At 40.6% G+C, this 6667-nt stretch overlaps 1 pseudogene; it reads right to left on the reverse strand.

The window, feature by feature from the left end:
• Positions 1 to 5777: 5777 nt before the first annotated feature.
• On the reverse strand, positions 5778 to 6423 carry LOC101040521 (translocon-associated protein subunit gamma pseudogene; annotated as a pseudogene).
• Positions 6424 to 6667: the final 244 nt, after the last annotated feature.

Raw genomic sequence — 6667 nt, forward strand, 5'->3', positions numbered from 1 at the left:
GGTCTCGATCTTTTGACCTCGTGATCCACCCGCCTTGGCCTCCCAAAGTGCTGGGATTACAGGCTTGAGCCACCGCGCCCGGCTAGCAGCAGTCTTAAGATAGTCTCTTAAACTTGGAGTTAATTGGATTTGTTTGCATCACAGCCCCTGAAATTACCCTTCTTATCTGGATATTTCCCACCCCATATTCATGTCACCTACAGATCATATATCTTAGAAAAAAGAGGAATGGGGTAAAATAGTACACATTATTTGTATTGCACAGTGGGTTACAGGGCAATCTTTTAATGAAGGTTACTTAAACCAAACAACCATGAGTGGCAGGGGATATACGTTCCCAAATGTAGAGAGAGAGAGAGAAAAAAAAAAACGATTAACTTGACTTTTTCCAAAAACCAAAATGAATCCCAGAGTTTTGCCCCATGAAGCAAGCCACTGTTTGACATTTAGCCATGTTGTTGATACTATGTCAGCAGTTGAAAAACTCCAAAAAACTACACAACGGAGATCTTAATGCTCAAAGATTCCATTAGGTGGCAGTCAGGATACATCTTTTGATGTCCAATCCCCCCACCTCCACCCGCTCCAGCCTTAGGGAAGGAATATTGCCAGGCAGTGTGGTGGGGAGAGAGGAGCTGGGGAAAGATAAACACCCCCAAAAAACTATGGCTTGCAGTATCCAAATGATGAAGACTGCAAGTTATCTGCTGAACTACCATTTTGGTTCTAATATAGATGTGTTTGTTTGTCCTTACTGTGATTTCCTCTTTTATAAATTCTTTTGTATCTAAAGCCCTTTATAGACCACTTGTATGCTCTTTACATCTCTGTGTTATTAGTCTTAGAGCATAAGTTGGAAATGTGGCTCATTTTATTCAAGACCTATAAACATTCAGGGGACTTTTGTAGTGACACCCTCATCCTCTGTTACTGCTCTTGAAAGGCTCCCCGGTGGTCCTGGTTGGCTTTGTACATTGGGTTTCATGGGGAAAGGACTCTAAGATTTCTGTGCAAGAGGTGAGTGCCCTTGGGAGCATCACCTGTGAGGGTTGACGGGCAGGACTAGACAGATGAAGAAGGTGAACTGTTATGCAGCTGCAACAGGGACCTTAATCAGTTCTATAGGAGCTCTGTAACTGGGATAGCCCTTCTGTATCTGAGATGCCCTTGTCCCTTAAGTCAAGGGGCCAGGGTTTTATGTTCACCCATCATCAATTGACCAGCCAATAGATGGGGGCTGTCCCTATGAAAGGGACTAAGAGCAATTCAGCTAAGAGCTGTCAGCTACCAGCACGCCAAGCTACTAGGAGAATGTCTCAGTCCTAAAGAGGAATTCTTGGAAGTATATCATAATATCTGCTACGGCAGGGAAAAAGACATACTTTTTGAGTATCACTCCTATTTTGGGCATCTCTGACATTATCTCTCTTGCAGAAGTTACCAGTATTAGAGCTTGTGAAACATCATCTTCTCATCTTGTTTTCCTTGGATTAAAACTAATGGAAAAATGCCTCAGCACTGCCTGCATATGATATGTTTGTTTCAAATTGATTTCTGATACATAATGATGTAGGAGAGCTTGCTTATGCAGAAGCATCTCAGGTACAAAGATTAAGCATTTACTCTGTTGAAGAATACTCCAAAATATTTTGGCACAATTCGTGATGATTTACTCCAGTCCATCAAAAAGTCATTTGAGTGAGTTTTACAAAAAGACAAAGAAAGGCCAGGTGCAGTAGCTCACACCTGTAATCTCAGCACTTTGGGAGGCCAAGGCAGGCAGATCAGCTGAGGTCAGGAGTTCGAGACCAGCCTGACCAACATGGAGAAACTCCATCTCTAGTAAATATACAAAATTAGCCAGGCATAGTGGTGCATGCCTGTAGTACCAGTTACTCAGGAGGCTGAGGCAGTAGAATCACTTGAACCTGGGAGGCGAAGGTTGCAGTGAGCCAAGATCATACCTTTGTACTGCAGCCTAGGTGACACAGTGAGACTCCATTTCAGAAAAAAAGAGAGAGAGAGAAAGAAAAGGCAGAATAAATGACATTTTCTGAAAATAGCCTATTTGCAGGTAGTAAATGTATGATTGGCTATAAAGAAGATTTTAAATTTATATTTTTGTCTGACCTTGGCTTTTATTGTATTTCATGACACTGATGCTCTTCTTAATTTTTTTTTCCTTTAGCTGAAGGAATTTTTAGCTGAAGGAATCACTTTCTTCCCTTACAGTTATTTGACTAATTTTAAAGCCCCTCTGAAAGTACTGGATGTATTCCCTTTCCTCCATCCCCTGTGTGGCAAACCAGGCTGCCGTCATTTCTCACTTGGTCTAATGCAATAGCCTAAGAATGAATTCCTTCCCTGAAACGTGTCCTCCACTCTTGGCTATCAGATTGATCTTCTGGAAACACCAATCTTAGCACGCCCACACCTACACACTGGAATCCCTTCTTAGCCCACCATATAAGGCCATTGGTGATGTCATCACAGTCTTAGCACTGGCACACTCACCATATGTAAACCTGCCCTGCCCCTTCATGCCTTTGCTCCTAGTATCTGCTCTACTTCACATGCCGTTCCCCACTTCCCTGCCTGGAAGAATGCCTTTAAAGACCCAGTTCTTTTCTTCTTTCTTTCTTTTCTTTCTTTCTTTCTTTCTTTCTTTCTTTCTTTCTTTCTTTCTTTCTTTCTTTTTCTTTCTTTCTCTTTCTTTCTTCCTTCCTTCCTTCCTTCCCTCCTTCCTTCCTTCCTTTCTTTTGCTTTCTTCTTTCTTTTCTTTCTCTCTCTTTCTTTCTTTCTTTCTTTCTCCTTCCTTCCTTCCTTTCTTCCTTTCTTTTTTTTGGGGGGTGGGTACAGAGTCTCACTTTGTCACCAGGCTGGAGTGCAGTGGTCTGATCTCAGCTCACTGCAGCCTCCAAACCTCCAACTCCTGGGTTCAAGTGATTCTCCTGCCTCAGATTCCGAAGTCGCTGAGACTATAGGTGCCTGCCACCACTCCAGGCTAGTACTGTTTTTGTGTTTTTAGTAGAGATGGGGTTTCGCCATGTTGGCCAGGTTGGTCTCAAACACCCTACCTCAGCCTCCCAAAATGCTGGGATTACAGGTGTGAGCCACCACACCCAGCCAAAAGATGCAGTTCTGAGGGGTATTGGTGACAGTTCACCAGCTTTCATGGGTAGAGCTCCTTGCTTCTCTTTTCTGCTTCTTTAGTGTTTTTATATCTGTTAAGAGCCCCCAGGACTACTCAGTTGAGAACTGGGAGCCTCGAGACATTATATCCAAGGGGAGTAGTCAAATCCTTTTCTTTGCATCTTCAACACCTGGCAAGATGAGCCTCTGTGATAATGTGATTGTTTAGTTGGACTAAATTTGATCTCCTTGAGAACACAGAGAAAGTATATTTTTGGTATCAGTGAACGCTATATTTGACTTTGGCAAATATTCTAAAGATTTCTTTTAATTGGTGTTATGATATTTCTCTAACACTTGGACATGATATCAATTTCTTCATAAGTTTATTACTACAGTAAGAAATAAGGAGCAAATATTTTACGCATTTCATCATGGAAAGAACTTTTGATTAATCCTAGTGATAGCATGTCTTTTACAGGCAGTTGAAAGTGATTTTTACATTCATGTGTGCTGGTAAGGATATAGACAGGAAAAACGGGAGCTGTAATAGCAGCTTGATTATGAGCAATTTAGTTAACACACCTCTGGTTTATTTTTTCATCATTATTGGCTGCCCAATTTTGATGCTTTCTCTACAGGCAAAATTAAGTAGAACCAACTAACCTGGCAGTCAGTAGAGCAATATTTGTGTAACCAAAACAAGAAAGTGGCTATGATGTATGGATACATGTGGCCATTGATCCTGTGGCTTATGAAAGTATTGAACATGAAGACTGTGTTAATTTATTCTCTTTTGCTATGACTTGTAAAGTGATCTGGGTTAAGTCACTTTACTTCTTTGTATCTTAGCTGGAAAAAAAAAATGAAGGTAACATATTTTCCTGTATCCTCATAAGACAAACAAATGGATGTGAATAGAATAGCTGTTTCTAACAGTTTGTGCACCACATTTAATGGTCATGGGCCTTGGGCGTGTTGATGTTCTGTTTTGATTTACTAGTTTTTTTCTTCACATTACTCTCAAAATTCTATTTTACAATCAAAGGAAGATATGTCAACATTCTTTTTTCTTCGTCTTTTTTGAGATGAAGTCTCACTCTGTGTACTGGCACAACCATGGCTCACTGCAACCTCCTTCTCTAGGGCTCAAACGATTCTCCCACCTCAGCCTCCCAAGTAGCTGGAATCACAGGTGCATGCCACCACGCCTGGCTAATTTTTTGTATTTTTGGTGGAGATGGGGCTTTGCCATGTTGCCCAGGCTGGTCTCGAACTCCTGAGATCAAACAATTCATCCACCTCAGCCTTCCAAAATGCTGAGATTACAGGTGTGAGTCACCATGCCTAGTTCCATGTCAACATTCTTGACGAGCAGGAAAAACAGCACCCTGGATGGGAATCTGTAGCTTTAGTGTGGATTGTGCCTCTCATTAGTTGTGGGACCTTCTGCAGAGAGACCTTAACTTCAGTGGGCCTCCATTTCATTTATTTTTTCCCCTACGTTTAAAATTCGTTTTTATTTTACCTAAAATGACAAGAATAGTTATTCTCAACATAATTTTACCTCAATGCCCTGTGTAGAATATCACCTCATAAATATTTTTTATTGGTATAATGCTTAAATTTAATATAGATAAAGAGATAGATGTTTTCACTGTATATAGTTATTTACTGTCTAAAAATTTTTCAGATTTTATTAAATGTAGTTTTAAACACCTTTTTTGTTGTTGTTGTTGAGACGGAGTTTCGCTCTTGTTACCCAGGCTGGAGTGCAATGGCACGATCTCGGCTCACCGCAACCTCCGCTTCCTGGGTTCAGGCAATTCTCCTGCCTCAGCCTCCTGAGTAGCTGGGATTACAGGCATGTGCCACCATGCCCAGCTAATGTTTTGTATTTTTAGTAGAGACGGGGTTTCACCATGTTGACCAGGACGGTCTCGATCTCTTGATCTTGTGATCCACCCGCCTCGGCCTCCCAAAGTGCTGGGATTACAGGCTTGAGCCACCGCGCCCGGCCAAACACCTTTTAAATGAAGAAATTTAACCAACAGTAGGAATAAAAGAAAGTTTAAATAAATCTGTTACCAAGTTTTTTTCTGGGCATATGTCATATTCTTTTACATAATAAGGTCATTTAGGGAAATTAGTTTGTGTGCAGATCACATTCATAAAGTGAAATATCTAGTTTCATGGCAATTAGTCACTTCTGATGCTGTTAATATTTAATGAATTCAACCTAAGACATTTAATCAAGATATAAAACTATTACTTCTTTTATAATTACTATATCTAAATCTCCTTATAAAATATTGATATGAAAGCTATAGATGAAGATTTGCCTTCCATGGTTAACTGACCACCAGTTATCTATTAATTTCCTTTAATAAAATTTCCCACAATTTAAAAATTTTTAATGGTTTTAAATATAAAATATAAACATTTATATTACTACAAATATAATATATACTATATATAATACAATGGTTTAAAATGTAAGTGTAAAAATACCTTTTGTAGGTATAATTTGAATATAATTTTACATATTATATTTTAATATACCTTTTCTCCTTCCATTAACTAAGATATTATCCTTGAATACACTTACTTATGTTTCTTTGCAGCCCAAGACAGTGTGACTCTTATTTTGTTTCCTTTCAATTCATTTAATTTCAACAATCTGCCAAAAATAGCCAAAAAACAAATGCTGAATTACATTCTGTTGGGTTGTTTAAGGCTCTAGACTGTAAAAACATCTTGTGTGTCTCCCACCCTGACCACCCTGCTACTTTTTCATATACCACAGGCCACCCATAGACACAAAGCCAGGGGGTAAGCTGGCCTGGTCTACTTGGAGCCAGTAGACAGGAGGGCGATGAGTCCTGATGAAGCACTTAGGGACAAAATGTAGTTCACTGTGGGGTTGAAATTCTTCAATATGAAGAAGGAAGCAGCAGTGACCAAGACCAGGAACAGAGTGCTGTTACAGAAGATGGAAAATGTTGTAGCTTCATAATCAGCAACTTCATTCTTCTTCCACAAGATTCTTTCATCTTTCTCCTTCCGAGACATCTTTCTATTATCAGCTTCAGAAAGTTTCGAGCCACTTCTCTGGAAAAAGCATCCTCCCTCTTCTGTGCTACTTTGCGCTTGAGAACAAATTTCACATTCCTGTATGCAAAGGCTACCAAATATGTGCTTACTAGGGTCATCACACTATACGAAACAGCAGACTGAAGAAGATCCATAAGCCGTATTCTCCAGTATAACCAGATGGGGATGGCAGACACGGTGAACGCGTTCCCGAAGAAGAGCGCGGGGGACGTGGCCGAGACGTTGCGGCTGAAATCCTGCCGGAGCGGGTCCTCCTCGGACTGCTGTTTAGAACTGCCTTTGGGAGCCACGGCCGAGTGGGAGGCGAGAATAGGGAAGGCAGAGCCGGCCGCCAAGCGGGCAAAAGGCCCTGGCTCCGCCCCTGCGACCGCAGTATCCCTGATTCTTTAATTTTTGAATTTTTATTTGTTTATTCATTTTG

Source organism: Saimiri boliviensis, chromosome 12 (genome assembly GCF_048565385.1).
Source record: "Saimiri boliviensis isolate mSaiBol1 chromosome 12, mSaiBol1.pri, whole genome shotgun sequence".
NCBI lineage: Eukaryota > Metazoa > Chordata > Mammalia > Primates > Cebidae > Saimiri > Saimiri boliviensis.